Genomic DNA, 12988 nt, shown 5'->3' with positions numbered 1-12988 from the left:
CATTATTGCATTGATTGCATCATGGCTTATATTGAGATGGTTGGGTGTATTACTTGTGATGTTGGCTTCGGTTTGGATATATTGAGGCGTGGCACATTTGGAATTAGATGCTCTACTTAGGTGATGACGTGTACTTGGTTCCAATTATGTTTGACTTATACTTGTTGATTTATTTGCCTATCTTGCTTTATTGTCTGAATTATGTTAGCTATGCTTAGTCGGCCTATGATACCTACCAGTATTGTGGTTTTGTACTGATCTGCACTTTCTGCATTCTTTTATGAATGCAGAGTACCAGGTTGGGTCTTCCTCCATCTCCCGAGGCTGATAGTCTCCATCAGCTTAGCATCGAGTTTCCAGGGTGAGCACAAGTCGTTCGCCACCTTGAAGACTCCTCTTATTATTATGTCTTACTTTTCTATTTTGAGACATAGACAGATTGATGTATTATTATATTCTAGACTCGGATAATTTCATTTAGATGCTCTTGTATGACTTAGACCAGACCCTGGGGGTATTTTCCTTATTCCGCACTATTTCTATTATATATTATTCTGAGACTTACGTAATTATTCTTTTTCGCTTGATTGATTTATTTATTTATGTTTTACTTATCGTTGGGTTGAGGGTTCGCTTACCGAGGTAGGACAGGTAAGTGCCTGCACGACTTAGTCGAAATGGGTTGTGACACCTTCCTTTATTTATTGATGGATTATGAACACCTTCCATAAGGCTGAACTCCGCTCTGCCACCATTACAATTATGAACACACAAGTATAATGCAATCAATATTAGTATTGTATCTGTACACATGCTAAATGGTAATGTTTGCCCAATTAGCCATGACCTGCAGGGGACCCATGGTGTCCATGTACCACTCGCTCCGGAACTGACCTCGGATCACGAGCCCATAACTAGGCCACATCCTCACCCCTGTCAAATGTGCCTTTTCATATTTATATTATCTTTCTCATCACAATATATTTCCGTTCCACAATCAAATAAGGAATGTGAACAATCACTAGGTCAATACCAGGAAACATAAGTCACCATGTCACAAGTCATATCAAGACTCAAGAAATCAACCTCATAACAATGTGGATGCTCCACGAGGATACATAAAATAAGACTACACGTCATCACACGACAGCCATACCAAGACTCAGACTCGACTCGTCAATAACACAATTAAGGAAACACTCTAAATCAACAAGAACGTAAATACTGACGATTCCCGCATGCTCAGTATATAGAACAATGACGACATAAATACTCAATGAGGACACCTATAATTTAGCAACAGGTCGCCCCCACCTATGGTACAACAAAACTCTATTATGGCCAACTCGGGAACTGCATATGCCCCGCCCTCTAACTAGATCAATAACAAACCATATTCACTACTTTGCTTCCCTTTTTGGCATATCAACTATGCATCTTGTTAGGCGTATTTAATTTATGGCATGATGCCCACAGAAATCAACATTCATCTTACCCTACACACTATCCACCCGAACTCGTGTCCGAAGACCTAATCATGCTTTCTCTCATCAATTCTATAACATATATACGATTTACTAATCAAAGTTTAATTCAAGTAAACCATAGCCTACCTCGTTGCTGAGCAGCTTTCACGAGCATGCCTGGAATATCCACCATCCCGCCTTTGAGTTAGAACTCGTGATAAAGGAATCTTTAGGGAAGACAATGCGAAAGATGTTTAGAGGGCTGCTCCTCGCTAGTCACCAAGTATTTTACTCAAGGAATATCCTAATGACGGCTGCGAAGAGGGGTTTGTGGACAAGAGGGGTCAAATCTCAAAATAAGTCTTTAAACGCAGGTTCTGGTCCACGCATACCGCTGCAATGGACTGATCCTCCGCTATAGTGGGATCGCTATGGCGGTCATTTACCCGCTGCAGCGAGAACATACTCCCCAGGCCCACAACTCTTTAACCCATGTCTAATTTCAACTCCGAATAAATATTACACTCAAAACTCCACTAAGGATTGTTCTTATGAGGATACATTTGGTTTTCGTACTCGGGTTGTGGAAGGTCCAATAACGACCAAGCGGGTCGTTACAGCTATGAAGAGAAGATAGCTCTTCCACCATTGATAGAATAAAAGAAGGCTTGTTGATACCTAATTTTTGACATCCTATAATTTAATTTTATTGGCCAGAGATCTTGGATCACAAACAGAGTGAAATATGTATTTTTATAAACCAAAATGATTTTTACAAAATTATTTCAATAATATTTTGCCATTTCATTTGGCAAAATGAGTGCAAATATATATTGTAAGTCGTTTAAAAGTAATTTACATATTTTTTCACTATTAATATTAAAATTATTTGTCAAGACTAACCAGAAAACAACTCAAAACATTATTCAATTAATTGTTGAAATTATCAAGTGTCAAATTGACCAAAAATTTTACTCCGTTAATTCAAGAAAATTGATAAATAAAATAAAATAATCATTTTACTGTTCTATGGGAAATTAAATTTGCATTTCTATGACTCAAATTGATTACAATTAATCATTTGCTTAGTTGTGGTTACATTTGAAATTAATTGCGATATGTTAATTGAGGCTACAATTTGCAAAATTGGTCATTTTATGCATATGGCCATATTTTAAACTAATTGATTGGCCAATTAGTTATAATATGGACATAATTGAAAGGTTCAATTACTGGACATTTGTTCAATTAAGTCTATTTTTGAAAACGACACTTTTTACCCCTCCCAATATACATGTGTATACACGAATATACATGCATACACTTGTATACAGGTGTATATCAGATTGGGCCATTCCCCCCTGCTTATTTCTCGGCCAGGTCTAGCCTAATTGGACCGACTCAGCCCAAATTCGCATTAATATATAAACCACAAATACACAAAAACACACCCTTGTCGGCATTTCAATGAAGAAACACGGGTTTTATTCGAAACCCTAGCGCCGCCAGGAGGCGGTTGCCTCTCTCTTCCCTCATCCAAGCCGTTTTCAATAAAAAAAAAAAAAAACATGTGTACACACCTTTTATAGTCTCAGTACGGCTAGGAGAGAATGTTTTCCTCCTCTCTACACCAAAACGTAACCAAACACGGTATATCTCGCCTCCTTGTCTGTTTTTTCTGATGAATTCAGGGTCAACGAGTACGAATCCCATTATAGGATTTGTCCCAAACGATTTTGAACTCTTGGTTCCCATTGGTTCATCCAAAACCGATGAGATTGACCAAGAACCATTCAAATCTGACCCTTCGTGTTGTTTTTGTTTAAAACATGACCATCGAGTGTTGATAGGAAGGAATTATTCCCAAATCGACTGAGTTGGGTTTCATCTCAATTTGGGGTTCTATATAAAGATTTCACAACACACAAGGACAAGCCTTATATTGACTGAGCATAAAACTTGATTTAACTAGGGTTACCTAGAATTGCTTAAAACCTTGACCTAATCGAGTCTTTAGTCTAAAAAAAATTTATTATTTTTTTTTGTGTGTCTGAGTTTTTTTGGTGTTGGGAAGCAAAAGAGCATTCCAGTTCCATTCTCGACTAAGGGCTGCACAGAGAAAAGGTAAATACTACTCCTAGTTATTTTCTTTAAGTTTTTGGTTTATTTTTATGCTTGATAGTTTAGTTTAGCATAAATGTATGTTAATTAGTTATTATCCTGTTTGTAGTAGTTCATATATGTTGGTTAGCTTAGTCATGTGTGTAGTTTAGTCCAGTTGTTAGTATGTTAAAGTTATTTTATAATCTTCTGTTGTTTAGTAGAACATAATGTTTAAGTGCTTCTATTTTATTTTTCTATCATCATTTAAGTTTAATTTAGTTTAGTTAATGCATGCTTGGATTTTTTTTCTTTTATTTAAATACTAGTTAATTAAAATGTTAAAACTAGGATAGCTTTGTAGTTCAATTTCTGTTTCTTGTTCTTGCTTAAGCATCTGTTAATTCAGTAATAATATGCATACGAGTGGTGGATACGTCCATTCCATTTGTTTGAATGCCACTCTGTGCATAACTTGACTACCCTCATACCATTAACCCCTTTACATGTCCCTCTAAGCTTAGACCCTTATGTATTTTCATGCCTGTTAGTTTGGTTGAAGTTCATGGCCATTACTGATCTGTGAGTATAACATCCATGATTTGATTGAGGGTCTGAATATGTATGTTTGTTGAGTATGGTCTCTATATAAGCATATGATTATTCGTGTTCAAAGATATGTGGTTAAAAAGTCTCTACGCTAGTCCAACCTCAGTTATGCAGTAGAGTGGTCATGAATATGCAAGTTGTTTGAATTGGGATCATGTTTCAACTTCCAGAGAAGGTTTGTGGCATGATTATGATGAACATGATGGATGCTTAGTGTAAAGTATTTCTGTTTAATACCCTGCTTACATGACTTGAATGGTAATGCTAAGTCACAACTGATTAACCCCCATGTCTGTCCATTTTCTTTTAAAAGATTTAAGTGACTGTGGTATGGTGTCTCCCCATCCCTCTGTTTTCCCTATGTCTTCTTTTGGTGAAAGTGTTGAGTAAAACAATGCTGGCATGAGATTTCAAAGTTTTCCTTTATTAGACTTATTCTATAATAGATAAACACTGCTGGTTTGAAGCTTTGAGCTGTAAAATGCCCATGTGTGCTACTGAATGTAGACATAGGTCATGTTAAGGGTTATGTTATATGTGTGAGACTACCACTGTGTGCTACTATACTAGAGGCATTTTGAGATTCCTTTTAATCAAATGAATGAGTTAGATGTGTGTCAAATGCATTGTTACTATATGTGTATCTGGTATATTGACATAGATCTAATGTGATGCTCCTTTGCTCTACTCTTTTTTTTTTTGTGTGTGTGTGTTGCCACTGCTCAACATACATATGGTATATGAGATATATACAGTCTATATATACCTCAGTGTATATAAGATGGTATATTTTGTATACCCATAGGATATTATCATGATTTGACTTAAGAACATTGTTGATTGAACTGTTTGGGCCTGCCTCCTTTATTTGTTTTCCCTTTATTACTGAATTGGCCTTTCCCCCTGTGACCATCTTCATGTTATCCACTTTGGGCCTTTACTCCAGCATGTTATCTTATTTGGGCTCGTTCCTTTGATTTTTTTGTTTTAATCGCAAATTGGGTTTTTACTCTGGTCTGTTTATGTTGCTAAGTGTATTAAGTATACTTGATATACATATACATGCCCGAATATATGATTGTGCTTTCCCTTAAGTTTTCTGTTAATTAATTTACTAAGTCTAGGTGCTTTCTAACCGTATTTCCCCTTTTCCCCTCTTTGTTTTGCATGGGAATCCATATGGGCCACTTAGGCCTTTTCTCACATGAAACCAGTGTTGGGCCAAAGGCCCAACAACACTCTTATTCTATCGAGTCTGCACGAATGAAGATGATTGAAGGCCCAACCATGGATGAAAATGGCGACTAGTGGGCTTCGGTAGGTCCATATATATATATATAAATTAGGAAATTCGTGTAGAAAAGTTTAGTATTTTTATCAAATGATTTTCTCAAAGTGGAACACGGCTAAATTGACAAAATATTGGGATTTTTATCAAGTCTTTGAAGTATGTTAAAACTGAAACTTTAGAAGTATACGAGTATATATGTATAAACGATTTTGAATAAAGAAACATTGGAACTTGTTTTGGGCCTGCAAAGCCTTCAAAAAAAAAAAGGCAATTTTGCGAATTGCCCTTCTTTTGGGGTGGTCTTTAAATTTTGCCCCTCATATTTGAAATCTTTAAGTTTTGCCCTTCGGCTAAACCCATGCGAATTGATCCTTCTTTTGGGGTGGTCTTTAAATTTTGCCCCTCATATTTGAAATCTTTAAGTTTTGCCCTTTGGCTAAACCCCATGGGTTTCAGGTTCGAATCCCTACACAGTCAAAATCTTAAAAAAAAAATTGCAAGGCAGAGTTTAAATTCGCTATGCCCCCACCGACACACACTTGTGAAGAAATTATCAAAGTTATGCTGGACTCGGCATACTTATGCCTTATGGGCAGACTTGGCATAAGTATGTCGGGTCCGGCATAACTTTGATAATTCCTTCACATGTTTATGCCGGATCTGGCATAAAAGTTTGCCCATTAAAAGTATGCCCCCAACAGCATAAACTTGTTAAGGAATTACCAAACTTATGCCGGTTTCGGCATACTTATGCCTTATGGGCAGACTTCGCATAAGTATGCCGGGTTCGGCATAACTTTGGTAATTCCTTCACAAGTTTATGCCTGATTCGGCATAAAAGTTTGCCCATTGAAAGTATGCCCTCACCGGATGAGAGTACCTAGGAAGAATTTCATTGTCCTCCTTTCAATATTATTACAGAACTAAAAGGCTTCATGGTAAAAACTTTATGTGTGGCCTCTTCCACTCATCGTCATGCAAATGTTGTCAACAATTATCATAGTGTTAATACTCGTGAAAAATTAGGTTTAGATATAATGGAACAAAATCACGACTATTCTTTTCTAACACTACCCCATAAAATATTAACAAGAGCAGTTATGATATATCCAATATAGGAAATGTAGCAAAGAAAGTCTTTAGGCCACAATGACACAAAAATCACTTGAATTTTAATAGAGCATTTTGATGTCACTAAAAATTTGTAAAAAGTTGACATGAGATCTCAAAGTTATGCCGGATCCAGCATAAACTTATGAAGGAATTATCAAAGTTATGTTGGACCTGGCATACTTATGTCAAGTCTGCCCATAAGACATGAGTATGTCGGATCCGGCATAACTTTGGTAATTCCTTCATAAGTTTATGCCGGGTCCGGCATACACGCGACCCAAACCTTGCCTTGCGGTTTTCTTTTTTAATTTATGCTTGAATGGGGGTTCGAACTCAGAATCTCATTATTTTTGCGTGAACGCTCAATGTTGCAATGCGAAGGGCAAAAATTAAAGACCAGCAATATAAGGGGCATAATTTAAAGATCACAAATATGAGGGGCAAAATTTAAAGACAACCCCAAAAAGAAGGGCAATCCGTGCAAAATTTGAAAAGAGACAAATCTCATCAGATCCATAATCAGTCCGCTAATTTTTCTTCGTTCTGAATCCGCATAGTGCGATAATCGAATTTGAGATTAACAGAAAGTTTCATATTCTTGAAATTTCCAGCCTGTACTTAAGACCAAAGAGGAAATTATAACTTGAAAAAAGGAAGTAGAAAGAGGAATTCCTAATGTCTCATATTCAAATAACGGAGACTGAAAACAACAAGTAGAAAAAAAAAATTAAACAAGAACAAAAAAGAAGAGGAATTCAAGTGGGTGGACAAGACGGAGGTATTTGCCACATAAAAGGAACTTTCGTAATGGTACAAACGTGATCTGAACAAACTAAACCTAAACTCTAAATTCCTGGATCTGTATTGCCTATATATGATTTGGCATATAGTTGCTAATTTTGAAGAATGGCTTCATTCTCTCAGTATTTTTTCTAGATCTGTGCTTTTTCAAATCATGTTTGTTTAGATCTGCCACCAAAGCAAGGCTTGAACTCGCCAAAGAAGACATCAGAGAAAGATGGGCGGTGAAATTTTTGGAGGAAACAGAAAATGGGAAAAAAGGGAATTGGGAAAGGAAATGTGGGGTGGCTCTGTTTTGGATGAAACAGAGAATGGGAAAAAAGGAAAGGGAAGGGTGGACTTTTATGTTTTTCCAGATCCGTTATGTTTTGTAATTAAATTGGTATATTTTGTAAATAAGAAAAAATATTCTTATGTTTTGTAATATAGAGTCCTAAGTGGTATTATTAGGTTATTTCCCTTTTGAAAAAAGAGTAATAGCAAATAAACTTCTTTCAACTGTATGGACTTAAGGTCATTTGTAAAATCTTTGGGGCCCAAAGCCCAAACCTTAAGACATGAAACAAGTGGAAATATACTTGGACCTTAGTTTGAGAATAAAATGGCTTTGGGGTAAAATATTGGTTGACCTAAATTGGGCTAAATGAATAAAATAAGTAAATTCTTTATACTCTATTTATTTTGCATATATATATATATATATATATATATATATATAAATTTATAAGGACAAAAATCATGACTTTGGACCAAACTAGTGGGAACTCTATTTAAGAGAAAATCTTAAGTGTGTTTGGGTCCGAAAATGAAGTGATTTCAACCCCTTTTATAACGTTTTTTTCAAAAAAGAAACCAACTCTTTTCCTTAAAAAATATTTTGCCAAAGAGATGGAGCTATGATATTGACATGACAATTTTGGAAGAAAGAAAACATTTTAGCAACTAATCACAATTAATCACACATTAAAGCTCGTAGGCCAGCTGTATTCTACGGATCCTTAATACTAGGGTGCTTAAAACCTTCCCTAGGTTGATCACCAGAACCCTTACCTCGAACTTTAGCTTTAAAGGATCTTTCTCTTGTTTGAATAAACCCTTTAAATTCGGGTTTCCTAATTTTCTTTATAAAATTAGGTGGCCACTCTAAAAATAATAAAATCTGAATACAGTCCACAATCTCTTAGTAGCTTTTATGCATCCTCGTAAAAGTGAACCATAACAAGGATGAAGTTGCAGAAGAAGAGAAGAAAAGGAGTTGAAGAAGATAGCTACGCTATTTGGGATGGAAGGGTATTTGCGTCACAAAAGTTTCATTAAATGAAGGCACGGGTAGAAGTTAAATATTTTAAAAACGAAGGACAAAATTAAATACCACTCCTTTTGAAAGGCACTCAGCGTAAAAACTTGGATAACAGAGAATAAGTGCTTCTCGATGCAACACGTTCTAAACTAATTTTGCATCATAGCCCAAGTCGAGAATAATCCAAAGTCTTTCTTTCTTAACATGGATTTGAATGGGCCAATCCAAAAATGATTTGATTTAGAGAAATCTACACCGAGTGGTACATTGAAGACAAAGAGACAAAGAGATCACGAAAACCCAACATGAACAGGGTAACCAGTACTCCCCACTCAAGAGTAGCCCATTTATAAACATTTCATTAATACCGTTCATTTTTACTTGTTCTCTATATTAAAAATAAATATTTATTTTTACTTGTTCTCTATGCTAAAAATAGATGTTCATTTTTACTTGTTCTCTATGCTAAAAATAGATATTCATTTTTACTTGTCCAATTGAAAAATCAAAAAATAATTTACCATTTCATACCCTTATTATTAATTACTGGGTTGGAAACTTCAAGGAATTGTTAGTGATTGCCCAACTTTTAAAGTATTTTGATTGATTTCAATCATTACATGACTTAGTAATAACTAGGGAAAATATAATAAAATTTTTGTTCTATTTATGGCTCCTTATGGGTGTGCCAAGTCAATATAGAACTATCACGACCCTAATTACCGATCGTGCAAGCACCTACCTTATTATCACTAGTAGGTGAATCCTTACCCGTTAACCCATTAATCATTAGCCAATTTTAACTCATTTAATCATTTATACTCAAACAACCAATGATCATATGAATGAATAAATAAGTAAATAAAACAATTCATAATTAATAGATAATATAAGTGCGGGAGTCTTACTATTACACCCCCATGATTTGAAAGTCATCGTACAAGGACTCTAACTAATAATTTCTAAACAATGAATATATCTCAATATAATAACAAATAATGTCTGGAATAAAAATAGACATCTCGAAAGAGAGATCTTCAGGTGGCATAGCATGGATAGAAGCTCACCCTCGGATCTGATCGAGCAAACTAGCTTCAAGCTAGAGATGTAATCTGGATCAAATCTCTGGAACACAATCAGCACTCAAAAAGGGTGCAGCAAGGTAGTATCAGTACAAACACTATGTACCGGTAAGCATCATAGGCCGACTAAGATTATTTCACGCATATAAGTATAAAATCAACAAGATAAAGAGATAGGCACTTAATAATCAAATCCAAGTCACAGAATATCCCATAACAGAGTCACAACCTAAGATGAAACTTCTAAACCACAAGTCTGTCTAGTCTCAATAATCTCACATGATAAGCACAAGCCCAGGTTCCTTCCCTAGGTAGAGTCATTAATCTACAATTTAACTCAGTCAACGATCATATCAATACCACAACCGCCATTTCAGCAAATACACCAAAATCAGAACTAAACGAGCCATATAATAATGCAGAATAAAATGTAATGATGTGCAATGCAATTTAATGCAATGCCCTGACCAAATACACACTATACATACATGCTACTGATGTCATAGCTCAGTAGTCATGACCTGCAGGGGACCTATGGTGTCCATGTACCACTCGTTCCGGATTCACTCCTCGGACCCGAGCATAAACCTCCGCTCCGGAAAGAACCTCGGACACGGACCATATCAATGTATCCCTCATTTTCGGAACGAACCTCGGACCACGAGCCATAATCTAGGTCACATATGTGCCTTTCCATATATCTGTATGTAATGGTATTTCCTGCCCTCTTATTATCCACGCTCAAATCATCAAGTACCATGTATCAAATAGTATCACAAGTTCAACAAAAAGATTATATTAACTTCTTCACTAATTTCACATCACAATGTATGTCTCAACGTATTCCCGTTCATTAGTATGTATGGACTATGAACAATTAGCAATATCAATGTCAAACACAAGGCATCATGCCACAAGTCTTCCAAACCATTTCCATCATGCATGAGTGTATGAATGCATAAATGAGTGTAAACGTGGTAAATCAACGCAAGACAATAAAGCAACAGTGAAGGCACAAGTCATATCAAGACTTGGATCAACTCAGCCATGAAATGAATCATACAAACTGTCTCAACCAACATAATAGTCTATGTCTCTCTTTACTTCCACATGGAGCAAGTACACCTCACAACTAAGTCTTGTATCACCAGAAGCTCCACTTTTCTATATATGATCATCAACAGTAAATCATACATCAATTTTTCATCTACGTACTGTCATAAGTTTATATCACAATTCAAGTCTAAACTCAATATTCCTTCCTTTCTCCGATGATATGTGTCACAATAAGAGAGAATGAGTGCAACATGACAATTTATTCAATAATTCTAATCACAATAACAGGGAAACAAGCCACCATAAACAATAATCAACCTAGTAGAAATCCATCCCGAATCACCACAGTATGAATACAACTACACCTCATATTTCAATACATAACGTAATGGCGACGAGCCCACAAAATCAGAAGTCATACCAACCTAGCTAATATCCAACCAAAACACCATGTCTGAAGACCTAATCATGCTTTCTCCCGTCAATTCTACACAATACATACGTTTTGCTAATCAAAGTCTAACTAAAGTAAGCCATAACCTACCTGGAATGCCGAGCAACAGTCTCGAATAGCCAAACCTTAGCCTTGCCTTTCTCTTTGGAGAACCTCAAAATGATTAATGTCTACCAAATATGAATTCTATGTCAGAATACGAATCTAAGGATACCCATATTGCCATAGTTTTACCCAAAACCAAAAAATGGACCTAAAATAGCCAAACCCGAGCCACAAGGGAAAACTGTAATTTTATTGAAAACTCAGATATAATATAGTCAAAATAGTACTCTACAAGTCTAAACGAGTCTAACAATACCCATAATGCTATACTTTTAGAAAATATCCAAAATACCCCTACAATGTGAATCCGGGTTCATGGGGGTAAAATGGATAATTTAGTACACAATTATGTTACCCATCATCTAGTTAATCTTCAATTTTAATTTTATGGAATTCTATTCATCACAAGATATTCAAATTCATCTTATCTAACTTTAGCCCTAGGGTTCTTAACCCATTAGTTCTTCACAATTAGTGCGTAGCAATGACTATAAGATGATGATAATCGACACATAAATAATGAATACTAGGTTAGAATCTTACCCCAAAGTGCTTATGAATGATTTTCCACTGCTCTCTCCCCAACCCTTCAACTATTGAAGTTTTCATCAATTTTTGTGTACTAATCTTTCATCCACCATTAATGGAGCTTAAGCTTGTGATGGGATTTGAGGAAGGAAAAGTAATGAATCACATAAGAGTTTGTACTTACCTTCAAAGAGGAACTTCACCCTAACCCTAGGAAAATAGCCTCTCACATTCTAAAGAAGTGTTTTTGGGTTTAGGATGGAAAAAAACTTGAAAAAAGAACATTAAAAACGGACCTACTGCCCAGTTGGGTCGCTACGGAGGTCATCAGGCCACTGTGGCGGTCACCAGACCGCTGCCAGCGACCAGCTGGAACATCCCGAATGAAAACGGGCATAATTCCCTCATTCGGAGGCGAAACGCGATGATTCTTTTTCCTATAGCTTCGAAATTTTGATACGGATCTAATGTTTCAAACCTCACTCAAAACAAAAGTCGGATGATCAATCTGGAGTCGTTTCTATCCACAGACCTCCGGCGAAAACACCGAATACGAGCGCGACAAAACCCCAAACCCATCTAAAGCTCTTTGGAATCTCACCAAAACTCGTGGACAAGTTAAAAATCATCATAATAACATATTGGAACTTCCAAAACATAGACACGAGGTCATCCTAACCCGACGTTGACCATGATCAACTCTAACTCGTCAACTTAACTAGTTTTTCCATGAATGACTCAATTTACAGTCAAACCTTGCGGAACCCAACCCAATAACTTTATTAAGTCATATATCATACTAACACGACATGGGGAAGGGTCAACAAGAGTAATTAGGTCAAAATCACTATAATGACCAGGTGGGTCGTTACAAGAACAAGTAAACATGGACGGCTGAAGTATTTTATATGCAAGGATCTAAAACATTCAAATATTCAAACAATGTTTCTTACTATAGAAATCTAAAACATATATGGAAATAAATCTCAACCACCTACAATAAAGGTAGTTGTTAGGGAAAATAAAACAAGTCAATCCCACTTTGCCCCCTAACATGTAAGGGTTGGGAAATAATAATCCCCC

General features: G+C 36.1%; 1 long non-coding RNA gene across 1 annotated transcript; it reads left to right on the top strand.

Moving 5' to 3' along the window:
- The first annotated feature begins 2797 nt into the window (after positions 1-2797).
- Positions 2798-7878, top strand: LOC132644482 (uncharacterized). Its single transcript, XR_009583861.1, has 2 exons — positions 2798-3590; positions 5368-7878. It is a non-coding gene; the product is annotated as an uncharacterized LOC132644482 (long non-coding RNA).
- Positions 7879-12988: the final 5110 nt, after the last annotated feature.

The sequence above is a fragment of the Lycium barbarum genome, chromosome 6 (assembly GCF_019175385.1).
Source record: "Lycium barbarum isolate Lr01 chromosome 6, ASM1917538v2, whole genome shotgun sequence".
NCBI classification, from domain to species: Eukaryota; Viridiplantae; Streptophyta; class Magnoliopsida; order Solanales; family Solanaceae; genus Lycium; species Lycium barbarum.
Note: the sequence above shows the minus strand (reverse complement) of the source record. Positions and strands in the feature narration are given on the sequence as shown.